Genomic DNA, 20,710 nt, shown 5'->3' on the forward strand with positions numbered 1-20,710 from the left:
TTTTAGCAATACAGAGGCGCAAGCGATGGGCCTATGTTGGCTTGGGAGCGTCGATTGTTGGTGCTTAGGAAGGGACCAGACAGAGTACCCGTTCCACTGGGGCGGAAAGAAGTGAACTTCGAGGCATCTGTTGTATAGGTTGAGGAGTGAGTCGATGATGAAGACACTTAAACGTTTGATTATGAACTGGGGGATGCCATCGTCACCGGTGGTTGTTGTGAGAGGGAGAGTATTAATGGCCTGCAAAAGTGTTTCTTCCGTTGAGTAACGCCGTGGTTTGTAACCTCGAAGGGTGTTCTTGTACGACTACGACTCTACCTGCTGGGTGCACCGAATGGGGATGGGGGAAGGCAAAGTTCATCTATTTCTCCGAGAATAGAGAGCGTAAAGAAATAAACGTAAATTTTTCTTACGTGTTAATCGACCACCGTCAGTTTATCACGTGAGAGTCGAAAGGACGTCGCATTAAAAACAATGGTGATGCGTCGCCAAAGTTTGGCGACACCCTTTGGGTCACGCCCCTTTGGAAAGGAGTCAGAATTAATCGGGGGTCACTTAACGCTTCTACATCGGAGAAAAATCCTTTCAGTTGTTTCCCCCCCTCCCCTATGCATTTCGTCGAAGCACAGTTTTCTTTTCTTTTTTTATTTTATTCATTTTGTGTAGGTTTGATTTCCGCTTTGCAGTTCGCGAACGTCCGACAGCGCCTTCTGGCAGCGAACGCTCTGGAGGACAAACGAGCAGAATGGCGGAAGAGACAGAAACGAAAGAAAAAAAACTTTTTTGTGGGGAGGATTTCTTCAAGCGCGCAGCCAAACTCTCAGACGTGGGAAAGTCTTTCTTCGGAACCGAAGCTGCCAAGCGAGTACCGCGATCGTCCAAAAAAAATGAAACGGTCGAACGAAGAGGGTCGGCACTTCTTCCACCGGGAACGGGGCGGAATCGAAAATGGCCGTTTTGTGTTTCTCGCCACCGCGAAGCTTCCACGGACGCGAAAGCAAGGGCTCGAACTGCGCACGCAGAACAAATGGGCGAAAAAAGAGATTTTCCTGTTCTTCCCCCCCACCCACCCGATACGGCAAGTGGTAGTTCTGTAACCTGCGCGGTCTGTGAACACGACTGACACGGCTGGAGACTTCGGACACGCCTGGGTTACCACGATGGCACTGATGAAACGTTCCAACTAAAAAATGTCGCTGTTCGACGTGCATTCGGCATGCTCACGTGCTGTGTTTTCGGTGGGCTGGCTCCGAACCGTCGTTCAACCGCGTCCCCCCCCCCCCTCCCAGTGATCTCTGATGATTACAGAACTCTGTAAAATGGCCAGAAATCAGAGCTGTGCGTGTGTGTGTGTTGTTGAGTCGAGGAAGGCTGCTTCCGTAGTACCCGTCCACGGCACGAGGAGGCGGGCCGCAACTGTGCACTGACCAGTGGAAAAGGCCAAAGATCCCGCATCCAGAAGAGAGCAGAAAGCTCGAAGCCATTCATTAATCACGATAAAAGCCTTTACATCCGTGATTTACAGTTTACGTACACGAATGTGTACATTGAGAGATGCGTACCAACATCATTGAAACGATGCATTTCAAAAATAAGTAAACATCAGTAAACAGAAAGATGTTTAATCGCAGAAACGCAATAATATTAGGAGCGTAATTACGAGGTGATGTTTAATTACAAAATAAAATAATAAAAATTGTAGAAAAAACATTAAAAAGATAAATTTCTTGTCAGATTTATTAGTCATATCTGAGCGGAGATGGCTAAATGCCAGATGCCAGCCACAAACAACATACACAACACATTACACACACTAATGACAATTATAAATAGTAACCGCGATAGATAACTTAAATTCCGTAAAGGCTCGCGTACTTATCACTCACTAAATACTTACTATAATTATAAATCACACTCAAATCTTAAATCTTACATTCAACCTAAACTTAAACTAAAATTAAATTAAACCTAACTCTACCTCAAACCCGACTTAACTTCAGCTTAACTTAAAACTAAATTAAATTAGGAAACATCAACCATAAATTAAACTTATAACTTTAATTAAACAGTAACTCAAATCTAAGCTTAAACTTAAACCTAAACTACAACCTAAACTTAAACTCATCTATAACTTAAATTTAAACCTAAACCGAACCTACACTAATGTCAAAACCAGCTTCATAATTACTTAACTCAAACCCAAACTTGCCCACTAAATTAACTAACACTCAACTTAAACACACAACAGAACTTAAACTTTACTCAAACTTAACTTAACCCTAACCTAAAACTAAACACTAAACATTAACTTAAATTAACTAAAACACATTCAAACGATTTGATCTAAACTTCAACTTTAAACTTAACTTTAAACTTAAATTTTAATTAGATGAACTAAAAAAACGATTCTGCTGGCACACAATTAAGCGTAACGAACGGCGGACATAGGGGACACCCTGGAAACCGCCAGTAAACTACAAAAAAATACTTTGAAAATACTTTGAGCGGAGATGGGGGAACCCCCTACTGCCGTTTCACACTAAATACACTCTGCACTAGGCGCATCTTAATTATCATAAAATGAGATCAAAGCCAATCCAATTACCCCAATGCACAGTACGTTGTGGGAACTGAATCCAAAGCTGTTTGCGTAATGTAAACAAATTATCTCCATCTGTTCGATGTTATAATGAAAAGCCTTCCTAATATCGTGTTCCATCGACAATACATTTGTAGTCGTCGACTCATCCGCACCCCTCCCCCTCTATAAAGCCGTGCTGTAATTTATTGTGGTGTACAATGAGTGAGAGCAGGAGTTAGTTTGCATTTCCCAATTTTAGTCGGTGGGCTGGATTTGTGGATTGCCCCGCGCGGGGTGGGATTACTCCTATCGCATTCTGCAGAAATGGACTGAGAGTAGTAAACCTTCAATCTTCAGTTTGGGAGCCAAATGAGCAGTCTCGAAAATCGTAAAATGAATCCGTTTTTGCTCGCAGAAGACAATTCTTCCAGACAGCCATTGGACTACCATCTTCGCAAATTGTTTCCAATAGTATTTCTGGGCTAACTTCAAAATTGCTCACGTGATCTTCCCAGCATACGCTGAAAGGAAAGCTAACGTTTCTTACATTTATCATTTTCTGACGAACACGGCTTTCCACGAATTCTTTCGTGGTTGGCTGTTTTTTTCACTACCACATTCAGTCCACTGACTCCAAAATGGTATTTTTTTTTTCTTCTTACCCGAGGACTCTGTGGACGAGAATTATTTCATTTTAAGCGATTCTCGTTTCATTCTTCACCTCTTCTTTCCTAAAAAGAAAATCTGCTGTCTGCAATTATAAAGTCGAAGAAGGAGTGCATCTTGACCAACCACAGACACAATTAACGGAAGATCTTTCTTCGATGAATTCGTCGTCTTTACCGCAGCCAGTGAACGACCCCGGTGTCAGACGTCTTGCCGCCTCAGTGGCGTCCGAAATTTCGATTTTCGTGCCAAAAATGAAATTTCGTTTGGTCCTTTCAGGCGTCTGCAGTTGCGCTCATAAAAGTGAGTGTTGTTGAGTCGAGGAAGGTTGCTTTCGTATTAAGTTGCACTCGTAAGTGAGTGCAACTGCAGTAGCGCTACCTACCGGTATAGAACAGAAATTCTCGTTCAGGTGCTGAACATCTCGATATTCTTCCGATATCAGCGTGACTGCGGAAGGGGGGGGCCGAGGAGAGGATCTGTAATTAGAAGTTTCTAAAAGTGATTATCCAATAATATAGATTACAGACTTAACAGTGTCACAAGACGAAATAAATAATTTATTTATTTATTTTTATTTGTATAGAAACTTCTCACCCACAGGGAACCCAGAGCGCCCGGAGATAATGGCGAGAATTACAGAGAATCGATAAAAGCAATGACTGCTATTAAAATATACAGAAAATAAACAGAGGACTTCCAAGAGGACGACGGACAGGCAGTGAGAAGTTACTTTTTTATAAGTAGAGTTCAAGGGATGGGGGGTGCACCGAAACGTATTTGTTCAAGAAAAGAGAATCGATAAGAGTTTATTATTTAAGAATTATTTGTTATCATTTAAGAATGATATAATACGCGGGGTCTGAATACACACTAAATACAGCTACACATTTCTGTTTTCTTTTTGTTTTTTTTTACGGTTAAACGTGCGAAAAGAAAGCGATTATTTTATTTGCAGAACAATCCTCGCAAGTTGCAGTCCTTCCTCAATGCTTGTGTGAGGTAAAAGGAAACGAATTTTATATTTTACGCGCAACTTCTTTCTAAAATTTCACGAAGCAAATTTAAGCAGAGCAGAGTGCGCCTCCTTTCTTAAAGAAAATCTTAGAAGATGCATTCAATAATATTTCCTGTGGAAAAGTTTGGCGCCATCTAATTTTAGTAGTAAATCTTAAATGCGCTTTCTTTTCAATATTTTTCGAGTCTTCAGCAAATGTTCCGCCGTTCTTTAAACGCGGGTATGTCTCGCATATCTTGGATTATATCACGGGACCACGCAGACACCAGCAGCGCATTGAAGAATGGACGAGGCACTAGCGACAAATAACTGTCCATTGAACGTATAAGGGAACCCCTTTTGACGAATCCAAGAACCTTGAACGCCTTCTTAAAAGTCCCCAAAATACGAGGAAAGAAACAGGCGTCGGAGGGAAACAGCGCCCCCTATGAATGATGGGATTCACCTGCTCTACAGTGCTTATTAACTTCGTAAGATGACGAAAAATGTTTTTTTTTTCTTTCTGCGGTCCTCATACGTTACCACAATACACCGAGTGACAGAAATCATCGGATACCTCGCTAGGAGGGGGGTGGACCCACCTTTCGCCCGGATAAGTCACACGGCAAGGCATTCAGTCCACTACTTTACGAAACCGTTCCACAGGTGTTTCCATCCACGCCTGCTCCACCGCTGTCCATTCGTCTATCGCATTCCTGGGTGGAGGCTCCAAAGCTCGAACGGACCTTTTCACAGCATCCCAAAGATGCTCCACACGGTTCGTGTCCGGTGAATGGGAATTTTGCCATTCCACGGTGGCAAAATCTGTGCAATGGTCTTCGAACCACGTTCTACTCACCACAGCTCTGAGGGGCGCACTGTCCTGCTGGAAGAGTCAATTTCCCTGTGGGTGCACGATGACCATGATTGTTAGTTTGTTTGTTATTTGGTTTTTAGGAGGATTAGCAACTAAGGTCATATTTCGCCAGGAATATGCGGTGGTCATTCACTGACCTTTCCGCATCCTCCGTATTTGGTGGTAACGGGCTCGAACCCCGGTCTAATCAAGAAGCGTGGATGACCATCAAGAGATACAGATGATCTGTAAGGATGGACAGATCATTACCGACAGTCCACCTGCCTAAGCAGTCCTTTGTTGACAAAATACGGGTGCATAGCTTCGTGCGGTTTCCGCCAGATACGCACCCTCCCGTCCGCTTGAAATAACTGTGAACAGGACTCATTGGACCAGGAGACCCGTCTCCAATCATCCGAGGTCCTGTGCCGATGTTCGTTCGCCCAGTTGAGACGTAGAGTCCTGTCTCGTGGTGTTATCAATGGGACGCTAGTGGGTTGGCGGCTCCCATTGCGGCCGAAGATCGCTTTACCCGATGGTCTTGGTGGAGACTTTTCCGGCGCCTCCCTGGTTGAATTCGGCGGCGATTTGTGCCACTGTCGCTCTCCGGTTGGCTGAAACAATGCGACACAGACTTCGAAGGCCACGTTCATCCACCACCTTTCTCCGCCCGCCCACAGCGCTGTCCACAATCAGATGTTATTCCAGAAATGGTGTGTTCCCGCACATTGTTGATGCTGTCGAACGGCGATTGCAATTTTTGTACCACCTGCGCGATAGAGTGACCCATACGTCGACACCCACTATCATCCCTCTTTCAAAGTCGGTTAACTCACGACGTTTATCCATACTGACATTGAATTACCATCTACGCGAATGCGGTGTACCTGCCATTTGGTGGGTTCGTCTACGAGCGAGACGGGTGAGAGCGTCGCGTTGCTCAGGAACCCCACGAATTCCGTCCTTTCGGTGTACAGAGTAACGAGTGGAGAGTGAGGTTAATGTGGCAAAAACCCATTTTGAAAATTTGGTGAATGTCGGGTGCAGTACAGCGGGCTGTAGACGGGAGGGAAAAGGGTGGCCACGCACAGTTTAATGCAATCCGCGTATTTAATTAAGATTTATCTCCTCATGGCGAAGAGCACTTTAGGGTTGGATTTCAACTTTTAAAGGATCGCTTACCCCTTTCCCAGGGGGTTTTTTAAGCGGACCACGCCCTTAATTAGAAATCGGGGACATTTCAGAGTGCCGTCCTTCCCGGGATCTCGGTTAAACGACCCCGTTAGAGAGACGACCGGAGATCACAAGTGCGTGCAGAAATGTCTGGACATTGCGGAACCGCGCGACTGCGAGAGAGCGCGCAAATAAAAAGGAATTTTTGTCTACCGAGACGCGCCGTTGCTCAGCACGTGAAGTTAACATTCCCCGCGTGAGTTTCGTAGTGATATCAGCGACGCGTCTGCTCGAAAACGATCGGACCTTTATTTTCGTGGACGCACGAAAAATAAACCGGAAATTGTAAACCCAGGAGGGGGATGGATAGGATGTGCCGTATATTATTGTTTCTGTTTGAACAATTTCAAAATGAAACAAAAAAAAAAAAAAAAAATGAATTCCATTTTGTGGGAAGCGTGCCTTCCGTCACAGAGGGAGTGGGGATGCTTCCAACCCCGTTGGTTTTCAAGTAACAATCATCGGCTATCGCTCACCTTTTTAGACACGCAGTATGGTGGCCCATCGAGCACGTGCTGTGCTCCCTTTAACGCGTTATCTTCGCACGTTGTGAAAACTGCGGCAAAAAGGAACGAAGAAATAAATGTTCGGCAGTGGAATTAAGCGCAAATTGCGATCAGAGAGAACAGAAAACAATTACAATATAGCGGAGTATTCAATTCATTGCATACTTCACCCCAGAACAGCCCTCAGCTAGGAGGGTGCCATTTGTACATTATAACTTGTAGAGAGCAAACAGAAGTGTACATGAATTACGCGTACTTTCTGAAAAATAATAAAACGACAATTAATGTGAGCAAATAAAGCACGTACAAATATAGAGAGAGTGACACAAGCAAAAGGTAGAGACATAAACACATACGCGTCCTAATGTATACACACAAAACACGTAATGATTTAAAACAAATTAATTCTTCAGCAAAGTAGAGTTGATGGGAGATTCCATCCTGAAGGAGATAATCAGGAAACTTCTGCAGTTGTATGTGGTGGTACATGTCCTGTCTCTTCTCAGATCTTTTATGCTTTCTCATCACAGAACTTGCGCGGATCAATCTTCAGGGTGTTGTGCGTTTGGAGGATGTTAGACGGAAAACATCTTCTAAGCATAGTTAAATTCTCTAATAAGATTCTTCTTAGGGGAATCCCTGCACTATTGCAAAGGGCGCGGGAAAGCCTAGGGCCTACAACAAGATTATGGACATTTGATTCATCAAGGCGATCAGTGAAGAGTTGACAGAGATGACGCAGATTTCCTGTGATGAGCAACTGATTCCAAGGGGTCCAACCACGGTTAGCATAATTGATAAATGTGAAAACGTTAAAATTAAAGTGGGGTGGCTGCCGTCGTAGATTCAGTTACGAGAAGGACTCGTCAAAGGAATCTCCGCAAAAGAAGAACAAATTCTGAAATTGACGTTGAAATGGTCGATGGAAGATGAATCTCGCTATTTTGCAACACGTTGCGTTCTGCTTTTGATTATGGAATTGCTTTTTGCGAAGTATCGACCCCGCTGTGCAAAAAGAGCCCAATTTCCACGCAAACAGCTTCTTCGGTCCTTTTTGGTGAAATCCATTTCGACTCTTCAACGGCGATCTTAACTTCGCCCATTTGTAACGCTCGTGCAACACTCGCACCAATAAGATATTTGTCCGTTATAACAACATCCGTGGCGCCCCCGCTAGCCAGGTGGGCAGGAGCAGCACTGCGTAGCACACGCGTCTTGTATTAGACAGGGTTCGAGCCCGTCACCACCAAATACGGATAATGAGCACCGCATATCCACAGAGCAATATGGCCTTAGTTGCTAATGCTCATAAAAACCAAATAACAAACAAACAACATCCGCGTAATAACCTACCCCACTGTTGACATCCTCGTTTCATTTACGAATTTTTTTCACTTCCACCCACTTTGTGTACTTCAATTGGGGATTTATAAATAACCTTTTTGCCATACGCTAAAATCGATCGGCCATGTTAATCCCTGGCTTTATGGCCGTGAAGGGCAATAAAGATGATCTCTCTAAGAAATGAAGAAGGTCGGTTAACAAGAGGAGGACGGAGGTCCAGCCGTGTTGCCCCGAGCCATTAGAAACCGCTGGCACTAATAGAGCGAATCGTCCACGCTACCCCCCTGAAACGTCACGATTTTGGGGGTGGTTAGTTTTCTTTTTTTTTTTTTTTTCTCCTCTTGGCTATCTCGATGCTATCAACGTTGCTGGCCTTCCGGAACTCGGGAATATCCCTCCCCCCTTCTTGTCTACGCTCATTAATTTCGCTTTGTCTCTAAGTCGTGAAAATAACGCGCGTTTTGTCCTCTTCAGGTGGCCATTTCTGGACTCAGCTCGACTCTGGCGTCGAATGTTTTGTAGTGGAGCGAGCAACAATTCGACGTTAAGCCTGAAAAGACGAGGTTCAGTGTGACCTCGAAACGCAGACAAAATGCTTTCCGTGTAGTTTAGGAGACGAATTTTGGGTTCATTCCAGTAACAGAGCCCACGGTGGGGAGCACGTTCCAACTGCGAGCCCGCAGTTACGTCATTAATTATTCAACTTGGATTTGCCCTCGCCGAGAAAACCTGCACGCGAAGCCTTCTTGTACTTCGCGTGAGCGAAGGATACGACGATGCTGGCACTTTGCCAGGAGAAGTCACCCCTCTCGCGACGAGTGTTTCGCGTGCGGAAAAAGCCATTTCATGCGCGCGTGTGATTAGCAGCGACGAGAAATTAATTCCGAAGAAAGCTCAGCGATTCATTTGCGACAACCTCCTGCGCAACTGCATCCCCCCCCCCACCAGTCGATGTCAGAGTTCGCTGATTGCCGAAAGAGTACCACCATTATTGGGGAGTTGTGAACGTGGGCGAAATCCCTCGGCGGGAGGGCAGAAGGCGAAACACGAACTGCTACTTGTTGCGGTGGAAACGCGAGTCAAATTCCAGGTGTCGCGAGCTGCAGAATCGCTGTTTAGGGATTTGCTGGTCCCTTCCTTTCCCCCTCCCCGAAACATTGCCGACATTTTTCTCGGAATACGCACGCTGTCGAAGGAGTTTCCAACCGAGAGTACAAAAATGACAGGGGGACCGCTTTGCAGTATACGTAGGTGGGAATTCCTCCCCCCCACCCCCTTAAGACAAGAGGCAGCACTTCTTGCGTCGCTGACCCCACCCCAAGTGATGTCCGAAGTGGAACAACAGTGACGTCAAAATGTCGCGCACTTTCATCGATGGTTGTTTTTGGACCATCAGCGACTACTGCCCTTTTGCTCCGTATACGTGTTTAAATTGGGGGTGTTTTCAGGTCGATTTCCTGTTGCTGGACGAAATTGACCGACCCCCACCTTCCGTTTCCTTTTCTCGCAGTATCGTTCAATGCCGCTAGGACCGTACAAAGTAGACTGGGACACCGTAACATGATTGGTTTTGAAATTCAATCGCCTCCCTCCCCACTCTGTATCGGAACCCTGGTGCTTCGCAACCAGCGCAAAAACCGTACTACCATCGATTCCTCTTGCAGCGCACACCTTTATTGCTGTTCGAAGAAAGTGCAACGAGCGAAAGAACGTAAAGGTTACGTCAGAAAAATAATTTTAATAGGAAGAGAAAAAGTGAGAAAATAAAAAAAGGAGGAAAGGTAAAAGCAAAAAGAAATGAAAGCGCCATCTGAAACATCCGATAACATTTTTGTTGGAGAGATGAAAATGATTTTGTTCCATCACCGCCATTTCTGCATACAATCTCCCTTTCACAATGCCAGAGTTGCATCACGCTCTATCATCTACTAAACTGAGTGCAGCAGGGCCAGATGGTACCCACTACATCATGATAGCAAAACTCACCGAACCGGCTCTCAAGACTCTGCTACTCCTCTACAACAGAATATTCAAAGAAAACACATTCCCCGACAAATGGCATCATGCGTACAGTCTGGCTTTTCTAAAATCAGACAAAGACCCTACAAATCCGCAACATTATCGACCCATTGCACTCACTAGAGGCGCCTCCGTAGCCAGGTGGGAAGGAGCAGCAGTGCGTAGCACACCCTTCTTGATTAGACCGGGGTTCGAGCCCGTCACCACCAAATACGGAACATGCGGAAAGGTCAGGGAATGACCACCGCACCGGAGCAATATGGCCTTAGTTGCTAATGCTCCTAAAAAACCAAATAACAACAACACTCACTAGCTGTATGAGCAAGGTCATGGAAAAAATGGTAAACGCCCGAATAACCTGGTTTCTAGCTCAAAATGATCTCCTAAATCCTTTGTAACGTGGTTTCCGGGAAGGTAGATCCACTCTTGACCTTTTGGTCAAGACAGAAATAAACATTCGTGATGCCTTTGTCCGAAAAGAACATCTTGCGATGGTCTTCTTTGACATCGAAAAAGCTTCTGACACTTCTTGGAGATATGGTATTATGCGAACCCTATACGATCTGGGATTTCGCGGACACCTACCACAGTTTATCAGAAACTTCCCGCATTGTCGCTCATTTCAAGTTAGAGTTCACAACCACTTATCTTCAAAATTCATCCGAGAAGAAGGAGTACCACGAGGGTCAGTGCTAAGTGCAACTCTCTTTAGTATAATAATGAATTCAATAACACACGACCTACCACAAACAATATCCACTACCCTCTGTAAGCTGATGACTTCAGTACCGCATGCCATTCGCCTAACGTGCGAATGATAGAAAGGCAGTTGCAATGTGCCATCAACAAAATAGCTAAATGGTCCCAAAACAATGGATTTCGTCTCTCACACCAAAAAACAGTTGGGATACACTTCTGTACAAAGCGTAACCTACACCAACATCCGGAACTTAGACTAGAAAATCAAGTCATACCAGTTGTCTCTACTGTCCGCTTTCGGGGTGTGATATTCGACCAAAAACTCACTTTCCTTGATCACATAAAAACGCTCCGGACTAACTGTCTTAAAAAACTTAACATTTTAAGAGTTCTATCGGGCACAACGTGGGGAGCTCACCGTTACACGCTGCTACATCTCTACCGTGCATTAATATGGTCACGTCTGGACTATGGTTCTGTCGTATATAGCTCTGCTAGACCAAGCGCTTTACGTTGCCTTGATCCTGTACACCACAGCGCTCTTCGTCTTGCACTGGGGGCGTACCGAACATCACCGGTTCAGAGCCTGAAGTATACCGAAGCGCCTGAAACACCCTTTACAGCTACGGAGAGAAATGCTTTTATTAAATTATGCCGCAAAACTGAAAGGGGATCCAAACCACCCCACTTGGAACGGTGTTTTCCACCCCAAATGGGAAAACCTTTATAGAGCTTACCCATCTATAAACCCACCAACCGGGATACGTCTTCGCTCACTACAAGCTGACTGGCAAATTGACCTGAGTAAGATACAGCCTACTGCCTCCCATGCAATCCCACCATGGATGTATCAAAAACCCGCCGTGTGACTTTTCATTCACTGCCTGGGGAAAACACACCTTATCTCAACAGAACATACTGCAAATGTACGCCGCATTGAGAACCCAGCACGGCCAGTACACACCAATTTACACAGACGGGTCTAAAACAGACAATCACCTTGGTGCAGCAGAAACAACAAGTTCTGTTATGTTGGATCCCTGGTCACGCTGGCATTTCTGAAAACGAACAGGCCGACCTAGCTGCCAAAACTGCTACCGATCCTATAGACCAATCCTTCACTACACCTACATCTGACTATTATAAGGAAACGATGTCTTGGAACAATGGCAACATATCTGGAAGAATCAAGCCAACAATAAGCTACTTTGCATAAAAAAAGATCTGAAACCATGGAGATACGTGAAAACTGACATGAAGAAGTCGTATTAGCCCGATTAGGGATAGGTCACACACATCTTTATCTGCTTGCAGACACTGACCCACCACTGTGTACAAACTGCAACACTCAGCTCACTGTCCACCATCTACTTATTGATTGTCCCAAGTACAGTACTGAGCGACAAGCTATGTTTATCTCATTTCGCACGACGAACACCTCTCTCAGCATTTTTGACCTAGTAGCAGAGACAGCACATGTGACCAAAATTTCGATTTCCTCAAACAGCTAAAACTATACAAATAAAACTATACACGATATACACAAATACAGATAAAACTATACACGATATAAACTTGAATAACATCTATACAGATAGAACTATGTACTTAACATCACCATAGTTAGGCGCATTATGGCCTTTTTGCTGTCCTTGCGCCGTAAAGCCCCTATGCAACAACAACCACCACCGCCAGTTCTTATATTGGATCGAAAAGCATTTTCGCGGGACAATCAGACTTAACTCTCGTAAGGAGTTCTCTCCTTTGTATCAAAATATGTTTTCATTTGTGAAATTACATTTTTTTTTTAAATTTTTGTAAATTAATTGTTCGAGTTTCCCGGAAGTTTCGGGAGGCTGCAAAAATGTAAACCCCTGGCTTTTTGGCCGTGAGGGGCATTAAAGATTCTCTCTCTCTCTCTCTCTCTCTCTCTCTCTCTCTGACGCCACATCGAGGGTCTGCCGAAAAGACGATTCCTTCGAGATTACCACGTTCATTACGAATCACCTGTGTTTCGGCGGTGTTCCTCAAATTAAAACCAAAATGCGCATTTAAATGGTCATTGGTCACGTCCTCCTGCAGAGCGTTCACTTTAACAGCAATTTGATCGATTCTCGAATGTTTCCAATTTCGGGGGTGGCGACCAGTGGCTGCCGGTTGTCTAAATTGGAGCCGAACGGAATTTCTACGAATGCCACAACGCGGTCACATCTTTTAATGGCTCGCTTTGACACTGCGCTTGATATCAATACCCGGATCATGCTTTTGGGATTCATCTCCTCATAGACTTTCCATGGAGTTGAGCCAACTTTGCTCCTGCAAAGGTGGCTCGATTGCATTGGAAAGTAAATCTTGTTCCCGGGGCGCCTCCATAGCCAGGTGGGCAGGAGTAGCAGTGCGTAGCAGACGCTTCTTGATTAGACCGGGGTTCGAGCCCGTCACCACCAAATACGGAGGATGCGGAAAGGTCAGGGAATGACCACCGCATATCCCGGAGCAATATGGCCTTAATTGCTAATGCTCCTAAAAACAAACTTGTTCCCGGACCTCGAAAAACGTTTGAGGGAAGTTCCCCGTCTCTCTAGGGGCGTTTTGCCCATAGAGACCTGTGGGGGTCCCAGAGTTGCACTCTCCATGCCACTGTTCCTCTAACAGAAAATGACTATTAACCAGAATGGTACTTTCTTGGAAGAATGATTGCAGCTCTGGAGAATGCCTATAATACAGATTGAACCCCAAAACCGTCAAAAAAAAAAAAAAAAAAACTTTATCCGATCAACAACCTGGATGGGATACTCTCCGAAAAGAAAGACGGAATCCCTAACAAGACTGCAACTCCTAAAAAGGAAAATTTTACTAAACTTGACCCAACTACTGATTCCTACAGCAGACTTTGACTCAGATATCAGCAATGCTGTACACGCATCATTGGAGATCCATCATAGTCACCATCTGGGACTGACCTGTGGAAAGAGATCAGACTGACCTTCTGGACAGGACATTGTCCTACCTTTGGCCAGGCCGATACCGATGTCACCGGACTTAAAGGAAACGCATCGGATTCGACCAACTGCAGCCTCGCTGCCTATGCGCTATTTGGCGATCACTGCCCTGTTCCCTTTCTGGGTACCTTTATTCCTCTTTCCTGGCAGGGGGGAGGAGCCAGATTCCTGCCCCTCCCTCTTGCCGCCCTCTTTTCTTTCTGGTGGAGCCTAGGACTGCCCCACTGTCACTGACTGGGCGCATCTTCTCTATCGCTTTCATTTTTCTGACTTTCCCCCACAACACTGCCTATACACTAGCGTATGCCCCACACGTCAAAATTCAATCGTGCAAATTGAACTTCGACCATTGATTTTCGACCTCCAACCTAGCGGACTTTTTTTTTTCTTTTTTTTTTTAAGGTCCTAGCCACCGAAATCTCAGGAAATTAGGTGGCAACACTTGCCAGAGTTTATATAAGCTACTGGGTTCGTGGTCTGCCTCCAAGGGACGTAAGTGGGGAAGAACAACGGTACGCGATATTAAACGATCCAAAAACATCCACACACTTTTAAATCTGTGGAATTTACTGTAACACACCACAACGCAAACTACGCGGAGATGGGGGGGGGTGTAAACCGCTTGACCCTAAACACAGTTACACTTACGCTTTGCCACTGCGGACCTGCAGAGAGAGAAGATTGCTCCGCGATCTTTAACAACACTGGCGTTTATGGGGTATACTCACGTGGACGCCACATGTACGAGGGAGGGTTGCTAAAAGACGCTTCTTGTTTCTGGAAAATAGAATGGAATGTATTTACACCGCTCGACAAAATTAACTGAACACGCGGAAAACCAGGTGAAACTCGTGCGGCGGGATAATACACGAGGAAGTGAATATGCCGTATATATACGGGTGTACCCTCTGGAATTCGATTAACATATATTATGTATACCTGGCTCACACCTTTACCTTTTAATCCGTAATTACTTTGTCAATAGAACCATAATAGTCAAGGCTAAACATGGCGAAATATCAAGATCAGTATCTGGAGGGTGCTCACAGGGCTCTATATTGGGTCCTTTTACATGGAACATGGTGCTGCAGCAGTGGCTCTCCTGATCTGGTCAAAATAATAGCGTATGCAGACGATCTCACCATGTTGGTAAATGGTAACTCTAGGGCCGATCTTGAAACTACCGCAAATTTTGTTCTCCGGGATCTCTACGATTGGAATGTGGCCAATAAGCTTAAAATCAGCTTGTCAAAAACAAAGATGATGATTCTTGGATCAAAGTTGGATATCTCTCGTCCTTCGTTGGTCAAGATCAACAACATTCGTCTCCCCGTAGTTAAAGAGTACACGGTTCTAGGAGTGGTAATTGATTCCAGTCTCAATTTTATTCCTCACTTGACAAACTTATCATCAAAAATACGTAGATTTACTGGTGCAATTGTTAGGGTGTCCCGTGTTGAATGGGGGCTCTCCAGAAAAACTTTAAGGATCTATTACAATGCAGTTTTCCTCCCTCTAATCACGTATGCTGCCGGTGCATGGTTTCCCAATACACGGCTCAAACAATTCAAAGCAAACCTCGCCTCATTGCAGAGAACCATCTTGAGGTGTTTAGTTAAGCCATGCAGGACAGTCTCGACGCAAGCTCTGCAAGTACTAGCCGGAACATTACTTTAGACTTGCAAGTTACCTATAAAGGATTTTTATACAGGCGGAAAAAGCAGATTGAGGGTTGAATTTTTGGGAATAACCATCAACCTTGAAGATGATACTAAAAGAGAAAGAAGGAGACTGTGGAACGAGTTAGTTAACATCTGGCAGTCTCGATGGGATACAGCTCCCGTTGGTGCAACAACGAGAAAATTTATACCACGAGTTTCATTTCTCCTTGATAAGCGTGTTCGATTGTGGTTCTGCATGGACATATTCACGTCCTGCCTGTTGACAGGACATGGATCGATGAACCAGAGTCTTCTTAGGTTCAATTTATCACAAACAGACCTCTGTTCGTGCGGATCCCCAGAGAGTTGGGATCACATCTTGTTTCATTGCTCCCTGTATGACGATCTCAGACTTCCTCTTTGTGCACTTACTCATCTTCAACCAGGACAGGAGTCGTCTCTGCTTCAAAGCTCGGAGTCATATCTCATTCTTCAGGCTTTCGCTCAAGGCGTATTTCTTCGAAGGCGTATATCTTCAGTGTCGAGAGATCTGAACAGAATGCAGCACAATGGTCCTGCTGATGCATAGCTGGTTAGATCTCCTTTAATAATATATAAATTCAAATCCTCAAGAAGTGAAATGTTTCCTCTGCCTGCAGACAAAATTAAGTGCTTTCTTTCTTTCTTTTTTTTTTTTTTTAGTAGCATCACTTTCTTTCTTTTATGCATTTATTCATTATGATATTTTTTTTTTTTTTTTAACTACCGTATTTCCCCATGCATAAAACGCACCTTTTTTCGTAAAAATTTGGGGTAAAAAAACTGGGTGCGTCTTATACAGTGGTTGTAGATTTTTTTTTACTTGTATTTCCCGCTTTTTCGCGCTTGTTGTCTTTGCGCTCATTGTTTCGCACTTGTTACCGGTATATTAGGTTACATTTTGCCACGTTCTGCCCAGAAATGGCTGAGAAAAGATTTTCGTACATTGCTGAATTCAAGTTATGAAGAGTTGTATGAATTTTATGATGAATAAAACTTGAGTTCAATAACTTTATGTAATACATTTTTTTTTTCAAATTACGGGCGGGCCCCAAAATTAAGGTGCGTCTTATACATGGAGAAATACGGTAATTTATTTGGCTTTTTTTTTTTTTTTTTAATAATTTTTTTAATTTTTTAAAAAATATTTTTATTTTATTAATTGCGGTTCCATATCCAGCAGCATGAGTTATTGTGTTTTTTTTTTTTTTTTTTTTTTGCTCTGGAATGGGCGCCCCCCCAGAGGATCCTGGCCTACCTTCTGACAACATTAGATGGGTCAGTCTCTCTTGAGACAGTACGTGCTTTACATGGACTGGCCCACCTTCCCGTGGTGTGGACGAGTACCCACAATCATCTGCCCAGGTGACTGATGCTTCTTGAGGTGACTCAAGTGGCCAGAACAGAACAGACAACAGAATACACATAAATGTACGTCACACACACACATATCTGGCCCATCTGTAGTGATTCTGTTGTTCACAGAGACACGAGGCGGAGTTGAACAAACGTTCTAGGAGCCGCCCTTTACATGTCCACATGTACCTAGCTCACAGCGGCACCATGGCTATTCGTCCATCTCCACCAATTCTCATGTAGAGAGGAAAAAAAAAAAAAAAAAAAACTCTTAAAATGACATCGACCTGAAATGAAAATGTGTATTTACTAGGCCTCTCTGCCACCAGGTGGCAGCCACCAACATGAACAAACACCACTTTTCGTAACAATCATACAGCCTTCTTCAAATTTTTCAACTACAGCACTCCCCCCCCCCGACCCATTATTACACTGTCTTCGAGTGAAGGCTTTGTATTGGCCATAGTCCGTGCGTGGAGTTCATCCAGGCGGTGCAACCAAACTGTGTATGTGGAGCAACCCTCCTTCCAGTTCTTACGATCCACTTCGCTCCACACGCGGGGGGAGGCCGAAATTTGAACTCGCCGAGCGAACTTTTCATTCCGCGAATGACGTAACACAGAAAACGGGACGTCTGTCTAGAATGTATTTTATCTGGCCACAGTCCCCGTTAAAAGCGGGGCAACATCAACTATGCCAGTCCCCCCCTCTCTCTCTCTCCCCCTCTCAATTCGCTTTCCACGATACTTCGCACGGAAAAGTGCGTAATCGACGTGAGTCCGTGAAAGCGGGTCATCGTGTCATTTGCCCCTGTTGCGCGCCCTGTAATCGCCCGGCACTGTCAGTACGGCAACCAGATGGCGCTCGTAGTTAGAGCGCTGAATGCGCTTTTGTCACTCGATTTCGGGGCCACTCCGCGATAGGGAATACGACAATGCTCTTTCGATTTCTTATCTCGCGCATTCCTTCGACCCCGTCTGTTTGCGTAAGCGTTAAAAAGGTACGTGGACCGGGAAGCGCGACAGGTCGCAATGCGCCCATTTCCGAGAATACACCGTTTGATCTTTGGACGTTGTCATGACAACGTCCAAAGAGTGTTTTACGACGTTCGAAATAGCCGTGGCTAAAAATAGGACGACAGTATGACGCTTCGCCTAGCAATTGCATCGATTATCACAATCCCCGGCGCGTGCAGCAAAACGGGACATTTGAGTACACTAAAGACGTTTTTAATACGTGTAGGACGCTCATTTCCCTCCCCCTTCTCAATGATAGAATTATAAAAAAAAAAAAAAAAGTGCAGACTCGATTCATTTGACCCCTATTACGGTGTGACAGCTCTGCTGACCTTTGCAGTGCCCTTTATAAGTTCCGCTTTTTCACACACACACACACACACAGATGCCCCCCCCTTTTTTTTTCGTAATGACTCTGAAGTCACCCGAATTCGTCTTTTGAAGTTGAATCGGCCGTAATTGGGGTCATTCTATCGCCACTTTAACCCCGACTCTGGTGTTCGGATTGAAAAGGCCGCTTCGTATCCCAACAAAGGGAGAGTACCCCCGTTTGCAAAGAAGAGCGGAATCGGCCAATCCACGCAGTGTGGCTTCCCTGTATTCCACGATTGACCCCGGCTCCACCCGAAGTACAGAACTTCGAGTGGCTCACAGAGCCGATGACTCATCATCGGCTCTGTGAGCCGACTTTCGCATCAACTTTCAGATGCACCAAGTGGCGTACATATGTCTCTGTTCTCAGAAGATCTCCCAGCTAACTCCTTCCCCACTGAAACTCGGAATCGTGCCTTTTCCATTCTGCAATTAAATACATTCCAGGAACTACTCTTTGAAATCCTGCATCGAACTCAGCTAATCAGAGTACCTCATACTGCAAAATCTAATATTCTCTTGGATTCTAATGCACTCAGTGAAGGAAATTATGAGCTAGGAGATTCGCATAAAAGCAATATTAAGCAATATTAACTAAAAGCAATATTAACCAATCAACAGGCTGAAATTTCGGACATCAACCCCCAAATGAAAAATCTCACGTCAATTATGTCTTGCCACTTGAGGGAAACTAGGAAGAACTCTGAATCTACTCCCGAAATTAATGTTCTTAAAGTGAAAAAGAATGCTCCATTACGTGACGATGCCCTTAGTATTGAGACCAGATCTTCACCTTCCACCGGCCTCAATACTTCTACTGCTGCAAATATTAATTAGCCAAAGCCTGCTAACATTCGTGATTGAAGCCATCCAACGGAGCAATTTATTGCCAAACAGTCTCTGTCAGATGATACTTCTGATGTAAATCGAACCACTCCTACCACCTGCTCTCCTCTGCGGAACAGTTCTGTCTGTACCTCTATTTTACAAGCTCAGAGTCACCAAGTGGAATCCTCTTCAGTTAAGGCAACATATGCAAAAATAACTGTTGCCTCATCTAATAAAGCCTGGAAACCTCTCCATAGGGCTGCCGCCACAGTGAATAAACCTGCTTCTGAATGCCAGTCTCAATTGCCACACCAAAGATCAAAACAGAACAAACCTTCAGAAAACGTTACATCTCAAAAGTTGCTTGGAAAAAGTAACTTGAAATGGAGAGGCTTTAGCGTTTTGTGAAGTTTTCTTCTGTTTTGATTTGATCGTTCCAGTTCGGTTTGCAGTAGGTCACCGAAGTAGGTGGAATGGCAGCGTTCCTGTTTCGTCTCGTGCTGAGAACGCCTTCACAACGAGTTGCCCGTTGTTGCACTACCTCCAATAAGCAACGCTTCCCCAGGACACGAGACCGATGTTACTTATTCTAGGCGGATTTCAGCACGCATTTGGAGCGGGGCCGAAATCCTCGGGAGGAGGGGAACGAGAGATGGGTCTAAAGTGCCTGGTGTCAGTTGGCTTCGAAACTTGGGAGGGGCCTAACAGAATACATATTCCATATTGGAGGGAAAAATTCTCCTTTTAAAGTGCATCTCTGGGCACATCATCATCAGACATGGGAATATCACTGGGCTCACGGTGGTTTTCTGAACTCGTGCAATAAAGTCCATCCACACTTCAGGGTCAAACTGCGGAGGGAGTTCACAGTATTTCTGTGGGTATGATGGACCACCCTTACGAAGTATGATTTCAACGTGATGTTTTATGGCTTAAGTGTTGAGGCCGTTGAAGCTTGCTCTTCTTTTGGAGTACGCAATTCGGTCGGGAAGTAGTCCTAATTTTCCTTTGTTTGTAGAGTTTCTGTTTAAGCTTAAAGTTGTTGCTCAGCTCAGGAGTACCCCATCCTCTCGTAGATTGGAGGTCCTTATTTTCTTCGAGGCTGCATAATTAGAAACTGTGACGAGCCAGCGAGTTAAAAGATCTAAGGCAAGGTGATTACCACATTGCTCAAGTGCATTCCGAGGAATTGCAGTGGCTGCTTTTAGACATTTACTAACGTTGAGTAATTTTGGGCTCGTTATTACCTTGGTGTGGACCCGAGTCGAGACGTTTCAGTTTCGAATCGGAAAATATAAGTTAATTAAAATTGGCATGTGATCATATTGAAAAGCTATTTCTGTTGTAGAATCAAACATCAACCAATCATTATTGATGTTTCGTTGCTTTTCTTTTCCTTGGGAACTCAGCCCTTATGACGAAATGCTCGGGAAAACGAAAATCAGAACATCCTAATAAAGAAATCAATAATGATCCCGATTCGAATATTGCCAAAATAAAAGCCCTGTGGGATTCTGCGGCACGCTACTTTTAAA

Source organism: Mastigoproctus giganteus, chromosome 14, assembly GCF_048544385.1.
Source record: "Mastigoproctus giganteus isolate SK-2022 chromosome 14, ASM4854438v1, whole genome shotgun sequence".
Classification (NCBI taxonomy): Eukaryota; Metazoa; Arthropoda; class Arachnida; order Uropygi; family Thelyphonidae; genus Mastigoproctus; species Mastigoproctus giganteus.